Source organism: Phoenix dactylifera, chromosome 15 (genome assembly GCF_051530095.1).
Source record: "Phoenix dactylifera cultivar Ajwa chromosome 15, Ajwa_hap1_PhDact_Kaust_v1.1, whole genome shotgun sequence".
Classification (NCBI taxonomy): Eukaryota; Viridiplantae; Streptophyta; class Magnoliopsida; order Arecales; family Arecaceae; genus Phoenix; species Phoenix dactylifera.
The window spans coordinates 12,513,151-12,532,346 of NC_143204.1; positions in this window are offsets into that span (position 1 = coordinate 12,513,151).

Below are 19,196 nucleotides of genomic sequence, written 5' to 3' on the forward strand. Positions count from 1 at the left end.
CAGCCAAAGACAGGTAAAAGGTAATTTTCCTTTGTAATTCATCATAGTGGGAAAGAATTCCTCTTCAGTCTCCTCCATGTTAATGGAAATTATTGAGCTCTTGTGAAAATTTATTTTAAGTCCAGAAGTCTCTTCAAATATAAGTAGAATGGCCATAACAGCAATAATAATTTATTTTTTCCCTCCCCTAAAAAAAAAGAAGTGAATCATCCGCAAAATGCAAACTTCTTAAATTATGAAAGGGTTTTTTGCATGGATACCCTTCTAAATATCAAATTTTGCATGAATATCCTTCCAAAATTGATATTTGCATGTATACCCTTGTAAATTTTGTTATTGTACAAATGCCCGTAATATAATAGTTGTTCTAACGGTGTTAAGAAAAATCATATTTATATTAATTAAAAATAAAATAAAATTTTAAAATTATGCTATTGTCTCTTTCTTCTTTTTTTATCGGGATCACGATCTATTTGCACGTCTACTAATTAAGGGTATTTTAGTCATTTTAATTTGAAACCGTTAATTAAGAGTACATATGCAAAAACAAAAATAAAAAAATGATAGAATGGCAAAACAAGTATTTTACAAGGGTATACATGCAAATATCAATTTTGGAAGGGTATTCATACAAAATTCAATATTTATGAGGGTATTCCTGCAAAAAATCCATTATGAAAATATAGTAATCCCCTTTGCCTTCCATACTTGAATTTTAATATCTTCCTTGTTTTTATCCTCTCTTATGCAATCTTTCATTGTGAACTAAAGAGACAAATAAAACTTACATTTATACATCTGAATTCTCATTGGGGTGTTGCAAAAGAGAAAAGAAAAGAGGTAGATAAAATAGGAGGAAAAGGAAAAGAAAAATAGAAAAAAATTAGGCATATCTAGGCCTTTTTTCTTTTCTTAAGAAAAAAATTAAAGTAAAAAATAGGTTGGTTGTGAAAAATATTAGTTTAGCAAAATTTGGATAATATATATGTTTCCTCCCTTCCATTGAAACACCAATTCAATATCAACTTAGGTTGGCAAGAAAAACTTGGGAACAGACATGGGTACTTAATGGAGATGGTAAACATTAAATAAAAATAGATCGAAAACTAACGGTATCGGTACATATGAAAACTTCCTCCTGCCAAAATTAGTATGATACATGAGGGTGATTGAGCTAGAGTTGCTAGGCAAAAGAGGATTGATATCTCTCCTACCAAATTACATATCTCAGAAAAACTAGCAAATGCTTCATATGCAAGAAGTGAGTACCTCAAAGCACTTTCCAAGGTCCAATAGTTAAAAATTGTTATTTTACACTTAGCAACAAGTTAAGGGCTTCATTCATCAAAACTATTCATATGAAATAGATGGATGGTGGCGATTGATTGTACATGTTTTTAGTAGAAAGTTTTGTATGGTACCTATGAAACAAACAATCCCACAAATTTAGGACCAAAAGCTTATTTTAAAATTCATACTAATAAAAAATTAAAAATGGAAGGGGTAAGTTGTCAAAGAATTTTCTAAAATTAAGATAATATCTACCTTTCCAATAACCCCCTCATCTTCCAAATCCGTAGCTTTGCTCTTAGTAAAAAGAAATAAGACACACTGTTGCCCAAGGTGGCAACCCAAAAGGGGGGGGTGAATTGTGTTTTCTAAATTTTAAGGCCTCAAATTTAGTTTTTAAGTGAATGTGGTTTGGCCTATGTGATAATATAGGTGCAGTAGAAGCAATAGTAGTAAAGCTCTAAACAATTATGATTAAGTTACTTTTAGAATTTAAGCTAGAGCAATTGCTTAAATAAAGAAAATAAACCAAGAAGCATACAATACAAATACAATCAAGTATAGTGGTTCGGTGCACCCCAAAGCACCTACGTCCACTCCCCAAGCGTTTTCTTGAAAATTCACTACAATCCCTCGGATTACAGTTGGATTGTTTTCCGGGCTCACAATCCAAAAACTTTTATAATTGGTTTTTCGGGCTCACCAACAACCTACACCGTTGGTTTTACGGGCTCACCAACAAACCTTACAATGAATAAGAAATCAAAGGTATAAAGCTCCTAAATGAGCAAATAAGACAAATATGCACAAAAGGAAGAGATTAGAAAATAATTATCGCTTTGTAGATTGCTCTTCTCTTCTTTCTTAAGGTCGCTTCACTCTTCAATAAATTGGTTGAGCTCTTGAAGGCACTTAAATTCTGCTCAACACACTTCTTTTGGGTTTGAATTTGAAGCAATAATTTAACTCTCTTTGATCTCCTTTTTCTCTTAAATGCACACTTAGATTTCCACCTAGATAACTTCCTTTGATGAATAATGGCTCTTAAATACTTCTCCAACCTCCAAAGATTACTTTCTAGCCGTTGAAATGGAGAAACTAGCCGTTTATAGCCGTTGGAAGCTCAAAAAGTACTTCTGCAGAACTAGCCGTTATGCTGTCAGCCGTGCTGGGGTCGATCCGAGCAAATTTGGGATTGACCTGAGTTACTGTTCACAAGCTAGGGTCAACTCAAGCTTTTCTGGGGCCGAGCTCAAGTCATTGTTCATTAATCTGGGGTCGGCTCAAGCTTTTTTGGGGTCGGCCCCTGCTACAGTGGGGTCGGCTCAAGGAAGCTTGGGGTCGGCCCTCTCAGTCAATTCCAAAAAGCTGTTTTTGCAGTGGCTGAAGCTAGGGTCGGCTCGGGCTTTTCTGGGATCGATCCGAGTTACTGTTTATCTATGCCATATGTGCTAGGATGTGCCAGAATGTTCCCAAAACGTGCCAGGGTCGACTCCTACTTAGTGCCAAGTGTTCCAAAGGCGTGCCACTTCGTTCCGAGGCGTGCCAAATGTAACGGGATCGACTCCAAACTAATTGGGGTCAACTCTAACCATGTTTTTCTGCACTTTGAAGGTTAGTTATGCACATTGAAACAATAATATGATACTCCAAGCAAATTAGGATGCTAGGCACAATAAGGTTTTATTCTCTTGATAGTGACAATTACAGAATTGCCCTTTAAGGTAATCTTAACTTGAAACTTTGTCATAATAAATTTCTAAGTTTTCTCTCTTGCTCTACTATAACCCTTATCTCAAAATTTACTCTTGAGAGTTGTTTTGATCTTATATCCATGATGTTTTATGAATGTATCGAGTATGTATCGAGCGTATCGAGAATGTATCATTTCTTTTTTTCTTGAATGTTTATGTACATATGCATTTGAGTTAATGGCATTAACACTTCCATATGACTTCAATAGCTTTGTAAGCATCAAAATAATACTAGGATCCTCAATCTTCCCCTTTTTTATTATTACAAAACATTGAGTATAAACAAATTGGCATTCATATGATAACATGCTTTTGGTTCAAGAGTTTCAAAATAGTCCAATCTAGAGTATGTATCAATGAACCAAAAGTTATCCCTATCTTATCCAAATGAATGTCAAAAGAATTTCAGCTTTGCTCCCCTTTACTCTTGTATATCATTAAAGACAAATTTTTCAAAAGTTTGTGCCAAAACAAGAGTTTCATGTTATATATCGAGGCAAGAAAAATCTCTACGATTATATGCCAAAATTCAGATTTTATTTTTGTCAAAATTCAATTTTTTTTTTTGTCACATGTCTCCCCCTTAAGTACATAATATACGCCCCTTAGTTTAATGTTGATGCTCATATTTTCTCCCCTATATTATTTTTTTTATGGAATTTGCTTCTAGTTTCTCTCTTATATTTTCTCCCCCTTTTTATCATCATCAAAAAGAATGAATAACAATGAAATGGATAGCATTGTAAGGACAATCAAAAAGATCATAACTCAAGAGAAACATTATATTTCATCTATGCCAAAAGTACAGTATTTTAGAGAAGAAATACAAACTACCACAAGTCAAAACAAATATAAAATCTAGGAGACACTTTAAAAATATACTTTATGATAATGCTTTAGAGTTAATCAGCTTTAACATAATCAATATATTTCAATCTAAACTGATTTATATTCAATTCAAAGCATAAAGCATTATGAACATATACTTAGATATTTCTCTTCCGTTTTGACAACATAAAAATGATTGCAAAATAATGAAACATTAAGGATAAAAAGTTTGGCTTTAAGAATGAGACATTTAAGATACGAGCCAGAAGAGATCTCTAAATATAGATTCCAAAGATAGTTTTCAAATCGAGTGTAGATGGAATCTTTTTCAAGTTGTTTCAAAAAGTATCAAGAATGATATTCAAAGAAAGCACGAATGGAAATCCAACCCTTTTTTTTTTTGAAAGATCATTAATATCATATGAAGTCTTTTTCATTGATTTTTTTAAAAAAAATATTAAGTATATAGCAACATGAGAGCAATCTAATTAATTTTTAGAGTATAGTATAAGATAAGATAAAGATCAAAACTTATATACTCGAAAAATACATCATGCTGAATCATTGATTCTTAATGACTTCAAAGTTCTTTCATGATATAAAAGCATTGGGGCGTAATTATCAAAACATGAATTCATATAATGTATGATACATCTTAGAGCATACACAAAATCCAAAGATTTGAAAGTTCTCTTAGAGTTCTTTTAAAGACCTTCTTTTACTTCTTTAAAGATCATAGCATTAAAATTAATTAAAATGAATTGGCTCAGGATTGAAACACTAAAGTGCAAGCCATAAGAATTCATTAGTAGATTCCAAAGTAAATTTTCAATACTAAGACAAATGGAATCCTTTTCAATTAGTTTTCAAAATAAATAATTTATCGATAAAGTACAGATGAAAATCCATCTTTCAAAAGATATTCAATGAAGCACAAAGTCTGATACTACTTGTTGGATCAAGCGCTTGCTAAAGTCTTTTGCCAAATTTATATAGAGTAACCTTTAATGATTTTTCTTTAAGAACATTCAATTCTCTTTCATTTATGTAAGTCTCTTAATATCAATTCATACTTTATAAGTCAAATAGTTAAATTCAGAAATTGACAATAATGATCATGAATCAAACATAAAATATTTAAGGTATGCATTAAATGAAAGTGACTTTTGAATAAGATGCAGAATGCAAAGAGATTTAATATTTAAAGCTCCCCCTCAAAAGATGTGTTGTTCTTTAAACATTCTTTTCTTTTATTGAATTTCAAATTTTAATGATAAGTGTGAATAAAACTGAAATTTTGTGATATCAAGAATGTAGAGTGATTTAGATTTTTTTTTTAAAGATTTATAGCAATCACTCTTTTTAATCTTTCAGGAACAAATTATGCTTCCTTTTAATTTTTGAGAATATGCACTGAAATATTAATCAGAAAATAATTCTTTTGAAGCTCAAATTTCTTTCAAAAGCAATGACATTTTCTTTTCTTTAAGAATTATTTGAGTGGGTTGAAATATTTCAAGCTTTTGGATCATTCACTCTCTACTTAAAAAATAGCTTTTTTTTAATGATAAAAGCAATTAATTTTAAGTATATATTTATAAATTTTAATTTCTTAGTCATAGTTTCTCAGCAATGTATACATGAAGCACAATAATTTTTTTTAATATGAAAATAAAATTATATATTTTGAAATATTTGTTCGTAATCAAGATTATTAAAAATATATCATTTAAACCAATTTTAGTAAACTTATAAGATAAAAAATGATATGTTTCATATGCGTATCGGAGCAAACAACCAAGGTATCACAATTAATTCTATTTTTCCTAAACTGTAGTTTTCACATAGGAATCATATTGAATTATTCTTCAGAATAATGCAATCATTGAAGCTCATAACAAAGGTTATATAAATGTAAAGATATAAGCAATTCTTATATTAAGTTTAAACTTTTATACAAGATTAGATTCTGAATTTTATAAGAATTTTCAAGAAAGCTTTCAAAATTATGGTTTGAGATATGTATCTTCTACATTGTAGTTTATCTTAAATCATTAAGATTGAAAATACATATTTCAAAAATATTAGAGCACGTTCAGAATCTTTATAGTTAATACTGAATTTTGGTATAAATTGGAGGACATTATGTACTAATGTTAGGCAAGTTGAAAGATAAATTAGAATCAATTCATTCTGCCTAATTTGCAAATTCAGATTATTCTTTTATTTTATTTTTTAGAAGATATTCACTAAAACAAAATGATGTTGTTGTTGGTAGAAACATATTTCAATCAAATTATCTAGGCATAGAGCATTACAAATTATATGTGAACAAGATCCTCAAATTTTTTTTTTTTTGAATATTGAAAACTCATAATTCAAAACATCATGCCACATGTAAAACATAGTATGCATACCATTAAAGCATTAAGAACAAGTATGTTAAGGATCAAAATCAATTCTTTTCAAATAAAGTTTCCCCTATTTAAATACAATATAGCACTGATTTTATTCTTACGGTGTGTTTTCAAGTGTTTGAAACTTCATTTGATTTTTCACAACCTTCTTATATATTTTCATTTATTTCTCATTCATTCCCCAATTTTTTTAAAAAAATTTCTTTCTTTAACCAATCAATGAACATTTTGATTATCTTCATTTATTTTTCGGTTTTACTTTTCTATGCTCTATACTCTATTTGCTCCCTATCCGGTGGAGTTGGAAGGGGCACGAGGTACTACCACTAGCCTTCCTCTTGTGCTGTTCCTGATATACCCTACATCGAATAGTTGGATCAGATAGTGCCGGGTACTACCACTAGCCTCTCCATTGGCACCATCCCTATGATGAGCAATATAGAAAGGTTAAATCGTTCGCTATACAAAAAAATATTCAATTCAAACTCTCCCTGATTAAATGTAATTGATTACGGATTTCATCCCTTTCAAAAGAATGCTCACACAAGTCTCACAAATGTGCTGAATATATTATGCGTGATTTGTTTTTCCTTAAGATTGGTGTATTTGCTTTTACTTAGCTTTTACTTTCCTTGAACAATGTTCATTTTCTTTTTCTTTATCTCTCTCTTTTTTTGCTATTTTTTTCAAGTAATTTACATAAAAGAGTAGAATAAAGAAAGAATCTAATATATCATATAAATGTATATCATGCAAACAACATTTTCATTATGCTCAAGGATTCATAGCTTATCACAAGTTATTTTATTTAAAGCATAACCTTGTGTATTTTACGGTTATGCATCACATAGGCAAAGGTATATTTCAGTTTGGGCAAACCATGAAACAATTTCTAAAAGCATAAGTCAATCAATATATATATAGACATGATATCAAAAAATCAATAATTAAAGACTTTAATCACACCATAATAAGATTTAAGTTATTGACTTTGCTCAGCTAATTTATGAGAGAGATATATGAAACTACCGATTCATTCCGCATTATTCAAGTCAAATACCTACTAGATTTTCTATGTGTGAACTTTTGGCTGAAGAAGGTCCTCTCTCTTGTTTGCATGTGAATATTTATTGTATCTTACGCGGAGGTGTCCTTCAAGTTGAAATCTCTTATTTTCTTGCTCAAGGATCCTGTATTATTAACAAAATCTTTTTCTTTCTTGAAGGAAAGTCATTAGTTTCTTCAAGATACAAAACATTCATACAACATATTTCTTAATTAGATGACTTAATATAGGATATGACAATAATTAAATATTGAGTCACTTTACTCAAGAGATTGCCTAAATATAAGCAAGCACATGTCACTTGAACTAAAGAGATAGTTTTATTAAGCAAGATGGTTGAAGGATAAGCATGTGAGACAATAGAAAGATTCATCAAGATCAAATCAATTTCTTATTTTCATAATCAATTTATTATTTTCATAATCAATTTAGCTTAGATTTTATATGCTTAAGATAATTATCGATAAGACATGCTAGCTAAGTTTTAATCAAATTATCTTAAACAGTTGTTTCTGTCAAAATTCAGATTGCTACATAGAAGCAAAATGATAAACTATATTCTCAATAAAAGATATAGTTTTAATAAGAATAATATGAAGTGATATTTCTACAACTAGTATCTTTTTATTGAATATTCTATATGTATTGCTTGAAGTGTAATATCCAAACACTACACAAAAAAAGAAAATTTCCGACTCTTATTTGTCGACGCTTATTCCAAGCGTCGGCAAAAATTTTTCTCCGCCAATATTTGCCGACGTATTTTAAAAGCGTCGGCTAACAACGACACTTAAAAGCGTCGTCGAAGTTAATATGTAATTGACGACACTTTTAACGACACTATTTAGTGTTGTTAAATAACGATGCTTTTAAGCATCGTCGGAAGCCAAAAAACCACCTCATTTTAGTCCCACATCGGCAGATCTAAAAAAGAAAGAGCTGTTTATATAGCCAAACCCAACCACTCCGCACGGATGGAAGGATGATACCGATCGGGGAGGTTGTTGTATTTCTCTTTGTGCTCCATCAGCACTACGGTTCCGGTTGTTTGTACTCCATCAACATTAGTGATGGAAGAGAATATGCAGACCACAAATGGTATTTTTTTGGCTAAAAAAGCAGTAGTGACACGCCGTAAAGCGTCGGTAGATTCTCTCTTCCAGCGACGCTTTGGAAAAGCGTCGGCAGATCCCCCTCTAGCGATGCTTTGGAAAAGCGTCGGCAAAAGTTTTTCCCACTCTTGAATAGATGACGCTTTTACGACGCTTTTAGAAGCGTCAGAAGATATTTTAGCAACGCTCTCTAGCATCGGGATAGGCTCCAAAAAGCATCGAGAATACTATATTATCCTTTAGTGAAAGAAGCACTTGTTTTAATGAATTTGGCATATCTTTCATTGTTGATAGCATAACATGTACAACTGTAAAACATAAAAGTATGCAACATTTGATTTTCTATTTTTTTTTGAGTTCACAAGGATTTTTCTTCAAAAATAGATTTAATAGAAAACCTTATAATATGACAATCTGTGATGATAGCATTAATCAAAAATCAATTAAGCACGTTACTATCACAAAGCATTGTTATTATACAAATTTTTCAATGGTTTTATTTTTATGTTTTTATAACCCCTATATGCAAGGGTGTTCTTGGTATAAGAATAATTGTATTCAATACCATTTTCTATACAAAACTTATCAACAAATTGATTTTCAAAACTGTGCCATGATACTTCTTTATTTTCATAGTTAGCAAACCTTTTTTTTCATTTGAAACCTTTTGTAAGTTTGTGCCAAAGCAAAAAATATTTCAATTTAAGTGCCAAGAACAAAACCAATGTTATCTTTGAGAAATCACCTATAATTATAAAATCAAGAAGCTTATCTCCTAGGTTCACTATCCTAGAGATCCAAATAAGTTCTTGTGGAGAATTTTCAAAGACTAAGAGGTGGAAACAATATTTTCATATTTAGAAATGATTCTAATTTATTTTTCTAGATGACATGCATAGCAAACTTTGACCTTGCAGAAATTAATCTAAGTAAGCCAATGACAAGGTCTTTGAAATTAAGTACATACTAGCATAAGTTGATTTTATATGCCAAAAGTGGTTTCTTTAATCTTGGTATTCATAGTGCATATATTCAAAGGCATACCAAGTATGTGTTCTCATATCTATGATCAATAAAAGATAATGCCATGGATAAAAACTCTCAATCAAGCATATAGAGAATTCATAATGTTATTCTTAATAAATTGATTAATCATTTAGCAACTTATCCAACAGTAAGTAAAGCATACTATAAAATGAAGTGATTTGATTACATATATACAGATATATATATTTTTAAATATTACCTATATCACTTAATTGATTAATACCTGCAATTCATGTTTGAATCAGATACTAAGGCAAAGATAATGATGAGATGCAAGGATTACTAATTTCATTATTCTTTTCATTTCAATTACTTTTCTTAAGTATATTTTAAATTGCATTTTTTAATATGTGTCTAGAGCATCCAATGTCCAAATTAACATCTTTAGTTAGAGCCTTGAGTGCTAGACACACCTACAGAAAATACTCAGGTTTTCAACTTAGGAACCCAAGCTCTTTTGGGTCCTTGCAGGTTAGCTATAATTGTTCCTTTTGGAACCCACATTTTCTTAATAGCTATTTTGTCCATAGACTTGCAGATTTTAGGATTACAAGGAGTGTACTTCTGCATCCTCTTATTAAATTTAACAAACATAGATTTAACATGAGTAGTAGATAAACCTTCAGTTTTCTGTTTTTTTTTTTTAAGTTCATCAAATTTGAATGTACAGATTTAGAAACAACAGAAGAGATTTTTTTTAGCTTTTGTTCCTGTTTATCAGCATTATAAGAAGCTATTTTAAAATAATTAGAAACTGTTTTAACAAACATATTCTTGAAAGATTTTTGGGTGTACCAAGGTTGATATCCCAATCTAACTTTATCAAATTCAGCTCTTTGATTACTTATCATTAGGTTCAATTTTTTCGAGCTAAAAGTAAATCTTTCAACAACGGATTTCAAATTATCAACTTCTTTAGTTAATTTTTCATTATCTTCTGAAAGCAATTCATTATTTTTCTTAAGTTTATCATGGCTTTCAGTGAGAAGTTGATTTCTCTGATTTAGTTCTTTAGTTTTTTTAATTAAGATTTCAGTTTTATTAGTCAGTTTTAGTTTTTCATCTATTAGGATTTGATTTTCATTCTTCAAGTTCTTGTTCCTAAAAATAAGTTTCTTATGTTCTAAATACAAATCAGAAAAGGCATCATGAAGTTCATCAGATGTAAAATCATTTTCAGTTTCAGCATGTACCTCATATATCTCATCTTCATGTGCCATTAAGCATGAATTTGTAATATGATGCTGCTCTTCTTCTACACATGATGTTTCAGATTTGTTAGTGCATTCATATTTAACTTCAAGCATATTCCATATTTCCTTAGCAGTTGTGCAAAAAGATATGCAATTAAGTTCACTATCATCTAATGCACAAAATAGAACATTCATGGCTTTTGTATTTTGCTGAGCCATTTTTTTATCATGATTAGTGCTTGTGTGTGGCCCATTGACTATGATACTCCATAAATCGTAGTCATGTGCTTGAATAAAAATGCGCATGCGTGCTTTCCAATATGTGTAGTTTATGCCATTAAAAAGTGGAGGTATCTCAATTAATTATTCCTCTTCTAGAAAACTATCTACTTGAGTTGTCATGATTTTTGGCTCTTGATCGTGAAATCAATAATTAATATTAGAGCACCTGCTTTGATACCACTTGTTGCCCAAGGTGACAACCCAAGAGGGGGGTGAATTGGGTTTTCTAAATTTTAAGGCCTCAAATTTAGTTTTTAAGTGAATGTGGTTTGGCCTATGTGATAATATAGGTGCAGTGGAAGCAATAGTAGTAAAGCTCTAAACAATTGTGATTAAGTTACTTTTAGAATTTAAGCTAGAGCAATTGCTTAACTAAAGAAAATAAACCAAGAAGCATACAATGCAAACACAATCAAGTATAGTGGTTCGGTGCACCCCAAAGCACCTACGTCCACTCTCCAAGCGTTTTCTTGAAAATTCACTATAACCCCTCGGATTACAGTTGGATTGTTTTCCGGGCTCACAATCCAAAAATCTTTACAATTGGTTTTCCGGGATCACCAACAACCTATATTGGTTTTACGGGCTCACCAACAACCTACACCGTTGGTTTTACGGGCTCACCAACAAACCTTACAATGAATAAGAAATCAAAGGTATAAAGCTCTTAAATGAGCAAATAAGAAAAATATGCACAAAAGGAAGAGATTAGAAAATAATTGTCGCTTTGTAGATTGCTCTTCTCTTTTTTCTCAAGGTCGCTTCACTCTTCAATGAATTGGTTGAGCTCTTGAAGGCACTTGAATTCTGCTCAATACACTTCTTTTGGGTTTGAACTTGAAGCAACAATTTAACTCTCTTGGATCTCCTCTTTCTCTTGAATGTACACTTAAATTTCCACCTAGATAACTTTCTTTGATGAATAATGGCTCTTAAATACTTCTCCAACCTCCAAAGATTACTTCCTAGCCGTTGGAATGGAGAAACTAGCCGTTTATAGCCGTTAGAAGCTCAAAAAGTGCTTCTACAGAACTAGCCGTTATGCTGTCAGCCGTGCTGGGGTCGACCCGAGCAAATCTGGGGTCAACCCAAGTTACTTTTCCAAGGTCCAATAGTTAAAAATTGCTATTTTACACTTAGCAACAAGTTAAGGGCTTCATTCATCAAAACTATTCATATGAAATAGATGGATGGTGGCGATTGATTGTACATGTTTTTAGTAGAAAGTTTTGTATGGTACCTATGAAACAAACAATCCCACAAATTTAGGACCAAAAGCTTATTTTAAAATTCATACTAATAAAAAATTAAAAATGGAAGGGTTAAGTTGTCAAAGAATTTTCTAAAATTAAGAGAATATCTACCTTTCCAATAACCCCCTCATCTTCCAAATCCGTAGCTTTGCTCTTAGTAAAAAGAAATAAGACACATTGTTGCCCAAGGTGGCAACCCAAGAGGGGGGGTGAATTGGGTTTTCTAAATTTTAAGGCCTCAAATTTAGTTTTTAAGTGAATGTGATTTGGCCTATGTGATAATATAGGTGCAGTAGAAGCAATAGTAGTAAAGCTCTAAACAATTATGATTAAGTTACTTTTAGAATTTAAGCTAGAGCAATTGCTTAAATAAAGAAAATAAACCAAGAAGCATACAATACAAACACAATCAAGTATAATGGTTCGGTGCATCCCAAAGCACCTACGTCCACTCCCCAAGCGTTTCCTTGAAAATTCACTACAATCCCTCGGATTACAGTTGGATTGTTTTCCGGGCTCACAATCCAAAAATCTTTATAATTGGTTTTTCGGGCTCACCAACAACCTACACCGTTGGTTTTACGGGCTCACCAACAAACCTTACAATGAATAAGAAATCAAAGGTATAAAGCTCCTAAATGAGCAAATAAGACAAATATGCACAAAAAGAAGAGATTAGAAAATAATTATCGCTTTGTAGATTGCTCTTCTCTTCTTTCTCAAGGTCGCTTCACTCTTCAATAAATTGGTTGAGCTCTTGAAGGCACTTGAATTCTGCTCAACACACTTCTTTTGGGTTTGAACTTGAAGCAATAATTTAACTCTCTTGGATCTCCTTTTTCTCTTGAATGCACACTTAGATTTCCACCTAGATAACTTTCTTTGATGAATAATGGCTCTTAAATACTTCTCCAACCTCCAAAGATTACTTCCTAGCCGTTGGAATAGAGAAACTAGCCGTTTATAGCCGTTGGGAGCTCAAAAAGTGCTTCTGCAGAACTAGCCGTTTTGCTGTCAGCCGTGCTGGGGTCGATCCGAGCAAATCTGGGATCGACCCGAGTTACTGTTCACAGGCTGGGGTCGGCTCAAGCTTTTCTGGGGCCAAGCTCAAGTCATTGTTCATTAATCTGGGGTCGGCTCAAGCTTTTTTGGGGTTGGCCCCTGCTACAGTGGGGTCGGCTCAAGAAAGCTTGAGGTCGGCTCTCTCAGTCAATTCCAGAAATCTGTTTTTGTAGTGGCTGAAGCTGGGGTCGGTCCGAGCTTTTCCGGGGTCGACCCGAGTTATTGTTTATCTATGCCATATATGCCAGGATGTGCCAGAATATTTCTAAAACGTGCCAGGGTTGACTCCATCTCTTCTGGGGTCGACTCCTACTTTGTGCAAAGTGTTCCAAAGGCGTGCCACTTTGTTCCACGGTGTGCCAAATATATCGGGATCGACTCCAAACTAATTGGGATCGACTCTAACCATATTTTTCTACACTTTGAAGGTTAGTTTTGCACATTGAAACAATAATATGATACTCCAAGCAAATTATGATGCTAGGCACAATAAGGTTTTATTCTCTTGATAGTAAAAATTACAAAATTGCCCTTTAAGGTAATCTTAACTTGAAACTTTATCATAATCAATTTCTAAGTTTTCTCTCTTGCTCTACTATAACCCTTATCTCGAAATTTACTCTTGAGAGTTGTTTTGATCTTATATCCATGATGTTTTATAAATGTATCGAGTATGTATCGAGCGTATCGAGAATGTATCATTTCTTTTTTTCTTAAGTGTTTATGTACATACGCATTTGAGTTAATGGCATTAGCACTTCCATATGGCTTCAATGGATTTGTAAGCATCAAAATAATATTAGGATCCTCACACACCTTTGAGAACTTACAATAAAAATAACCACCATTTCGTCACATATATGAAATGATAATTATAGAGAGGGATTGTCAGTTGACAATCCTAACTTGGAAATACATCTAGTTGGTAAAGACCTCCAAGCTTATACATCCACTCAGTTCAACAAGCAAGATAAACCACACTTTCCTATCTCAAACTCAATAGATACTATCAAGAACATAGTTATTTCGACATTATTTTGTAAGCTCTCTATCATAAATCCCATGTTGGTTGATAAAAGAGTTCCACATGATTTTATGAGCCTGAAGTGGTCTTCCACATAATAGCTTAAATATTTTGGATTGTGAATCCATAACAAGTAGTATCAGCTTCACGCATCGAATCGATCACCTAGGTCGACCATGTAACATGATTTTATACTTCCTAGGACAAGGTTCAAAAAAAAAAATGTAAGTCTTGTAAATTCGTGACATTCACAATATTATTGGACAATACGAACCTTATTTCATAACAAAATAAAATAATCCATTATTCACAACTATATAAGATGTCTAATTTCAATTTTCAATTATTTAACAGGTATCAATAATGTTCTAACTATTTGTCCTCTTACCAAGATCTCAAACTATAGCTAAGTATTAAGCATCTTGCAATTCTGAAAGAAAAATTGAAAAAGTGTTATGAGCTAATAGCTCAATAAAAATCTCCACCCAGATACACCAACATAAATAATTTAAAGATTGAAACTAGTAAATAATCAATACTGGAATAAATGCATAAATTATGAAATCACATGCTAACTCTCCAACAAGGCTCAATAAATCAGTATACACATGAATAAAAAATTATCATCAAATAACTATTTTATTCAAAAGTAATATAGCATATATTATCCAATAGATCTTTCTATTCGATAATGGTTTCAAGTAACTTTTCCTTTGTTTCTCATTAATAGGATTCAGATTCAACAATAGATACCTTTTTGATTTTAGACTAATCATAGTCATGCTCTAGACCATAACTAGCAAACTAAAGTACCATGTTCCCGTCCATAGCGAGACTATCCATGGTGTCACATTCCTACATGTGATGAGGCTATCCCCAATGCCATGTTCTTGTCCATGATGAGACTATCCATAATAAACATAGCTAGTCCAAATGCCTCTTTCTCAACCATCAAGTTTTTAAATCTTACTCTTGCTAAGTAAAATGTAATTTAATACTATATACTTTTGCAAATTTTGGAGCTACTGGTATCACATTCCAAGTAATTGAAAATGATCGATTTCTTATACATGCAATAAAGAAATATATACTTATATGTTCATACCAACAATCATGCAATGAACAATAATCATCCCATGCAAAACTAAAATCACTAATCTATAATACATAAATGAACCTAATTTTACAAATAGGTGATCATATATAAGGATTCTTACCTCTATCGACAACAAACTCAAATATAGTGTTTACCAGTCCGAGTGCAAATCTAATATGTTTAGTTAATTTAATATCAATATAAAACCAACTTATTCTCGATCAACCACCAACAATATTAATAAATTAATTACTTACTAATTTCTTAATTTTAAAGTTCTAATGTTCCAATTATCCATAAAATTAAGGTTGATCATAAAAAAAGCTTCGCATAGGAAGAAGGATGAGGCTGGTCGGGTGGCGCCTCGCCAAAATCGGCCAAAATGGTATACTCCAATTCATTAGATGAAGAAACGAGTATCCAATCAGGTAAGGACAACATTTCAAGATTTGTCAATAGTGGGTTCAGGCATAGCTAGCAAAGGCTGTGGTGGAGGCCGAGAGACTGAAAACAAAGGGAAAACCCCTTCGATGTTCTCTCAGCAGTGAAGAGAAGGGAAAGGGTGGGAACTAGTAGAAATGATGGTCAAAAGGTGGTGGTCCACTGCGATGATGGGTGATGGTGTTTAGATCGGATTGAGCCTCAGTCACCCATTAACAGCCAAGCTCTACTACTTGGTCATCAAGGGTCGAGGAGAGGCTTGGTTGAGACTGCTAATGGGGTTCTCGACTTCAAATCATGGCGAAAATAACTGAAACAAAGGGAGGATACCTTGAAATAATGAATAAGTTTTTGGCAAAATCCAACGATTTTCTGAGAAGATTCCTAACAATGGTAGTGGTCTGGTGGGAGGTTAGATTAGGTGAAGGTGACAGTGTTAGTGTCGGGCTCCAGCAAGGCATCGAAAAGGGTAGCACAGTGAGGAAAGGTTGTGGTAGAGAGAGGCAATTTTTTTCTTTTCTGGTGATGGAGATCGAGTCGGCGGTGGAGCCACTAGGGGTCAGAAAGAGGTTAATATAGAGTGCAGGCTACGGTTTCTTAGCCTCCGATAGAGTCTGAGAAGGAGGAGGAGAAGTCCTCTTTCTCCATGTTCGAGTAAGTTCTACCCTGTTTGGAAACTAAGGGCTAGATTGGCCTATGAGCTGGCCTCGACCTAGCATTGGATCGGCTAAAAGGGCCTAGTATCACAATCAAAGTTAGGCCTAATGTGCATCACAACCTTTTCAATTATGTGGACCCTTTACTAGAGGAAAAAGGGTCAAGTAGGATCTAATAGGGTTGGGTAAGGGCATCATGAGGTTGAATGGGTGAGATTGTTATAGTCCCACGTTGGTTGATAAAGGGATGCTACATGGCTTTATAAGTTTGGGTTGGTCTTCTACTCAATATCTTAAGCTCTTTGGGCTATGAATCTATGACATCTTGCTCTCAAAGAGCTAAGAAAAATAATGAATGCAAAGTATAGAGTTCTTGTATTAAGATCTCAAGAACTTCAGTTTATTTTCTTATGATTAAGGACAGACCACTGTTCCCACAATCCCTTACCTAATATAAGAAAAAGAGACAAATAAAGTATCATTATTCATAAGCAAGAGCATAAGTTCTTTATAGCTACTATAAGAGTTATAATGGATTATACTTTCATTAAAATTGTTGAGTGTCCAATTGACCTTAAATACTTAAGTTGATAGAAAATAAGTTAATAACAGACATAACATCCCCTCTCACATGCAAACTAGACCATGCATGTGGGGGCATAATTGAGTTAGAAACATATAAGAATTGGTTACCAGATAACTATAGATAATTAAATAAATAAATGGACCAAGGGGAATCAAACTCATAAGCATTTAATTAAATAAGTGAAGGAATTGGATTAACAAATAACTATGGATAATTAGTGAAGGAATTTGATTAATAGATAAGCCAGACAATTAACTAGACCGTGTATTTTGGGCTTAACACACTCCTTAGTGTAGCCCGAAGGATGCATATAGGTAGATAATTGAGTCAGAAACAAATTGGATTAACAGATAATGATGGATAATTAAATAACTAAGTGATAGGAGTGATTCAAACTCATGATCTCAAGCGGATAATTAAATAAGTGAAGATTTGGACTAGAAGGTAATTTGGATAATTAAATAAATAAGTGAATTGGAGGGATTTGAACTCATCATTGTAATATCTAAATTAATCATAAGGACAATGAATTCCAAAATCAAAATATTACTACCTTACTGTAACAACCTAGAACCTCACCCAAAATGGCTAGTCGGAAGTTATTATTTGGGTTTCTTGATCCTGTATAAATACTCAAGATCTACCCAGCGGATAACCGATGTGGGACTAAACACACGCCCGCACGGATCCTCACATATTCCCCCCGTTCAAGCCCTGACGTCCTCGTCAGGCTAAGGGTTCAAATCTATTCAAATCTAATCACAAACACCACGATTGGCCCGTGGTCAATCCCAATAGATCTGTGTTGCAGTATCCCCTAGTCCACATAGGTTATGAGCCGAGTCCGCTCTGATACCATTTGTAACAACCCAGGACCTCACCCAAAATGGCTAGTCGGAAGTTATTATTTGGGTTCCTTGATCCTGTATAAGTACCCAAGTTCTATCCAGCGGATAACCGATGTGGGACTAAATACACGCCCGCACGGGTCCTCGCACTTACAAGTTTAGTTTTTAAATTTTGATATCGCATTTTAATAATATTAATATAAGTAATAAAAATTATATTATTAAAGGAAATTTTGCAAAAAAAAGATGTAACTAGTTTTACTACACAAAGCTTATACACGCTCTTTTTCTTATTTAAGGAATGGGATTATTTTTCACCAAAAAATAGAATACCTTGGACCTTGTCACTTGGGTATATATATCCTGATAAGTCCAATAATTAAACTATATGTACATATAGATATATTTAAGATTTATTAAATTCAATTGAAAATTTATGCAAGCTTTTCTTTAAATTTAATTAGGTCCTAGAGTTTAGAGTTAGTTTAATTTTCATGGCTCTACGTATCTAACTTTTACAGTTCAACGTCTCTTATACTATTAGACAAGCCTAACAACTGAAAGTACAAGCCTATAAATAATATAATTAATAATAAAATCAATTTACTATAAGAATATAAATAAAAGAAAAGAAAAGATGAAAAGATAAAGAAAAATTACAGGGATACTTTTCTAACTTTCAACCAATCTCAAAAATACCCCCTCAACTTTAAAAGGTTTCAAAAAGATTCCTCGATTTTATAAATTGTTCCAAACTAGTCATGCAATTAATCTCCATTAACAAAGTTGTGACACGTGACCATTACACAGTAACATAAAATTATGTTATGAACAACCTACCCTTGTACCATAAAAGGATTATCAATCACATAATAGTGCCAAGACTTACTTTTGTCACACCCCAGATCTGGAGCATGACATGGTCGTGCTACCATAGGGTATTGCCCATAATATCACGAAGCCCACAATGAAAAATTTTTCATGAAATTTATAGAATAATAAATTCAGTCCAATTTCATTTTCTAAAAAAGAGAAACAATACAAAGCATCTAAACCCAATATTTAAATATTCAAAACTACATAATCCAAACTTTATAGTTGTAACTACATTTATAAATAGCTTGCCACTATACTCTGAGCTTTATTCTTTCATCCATCATTCACTTATTCTTTCTTGCTCCTAGCAACCTTAATTATCTGAAAAAAAATATAAAGAGATAAATGAGCTTTGTGGCTCAGTA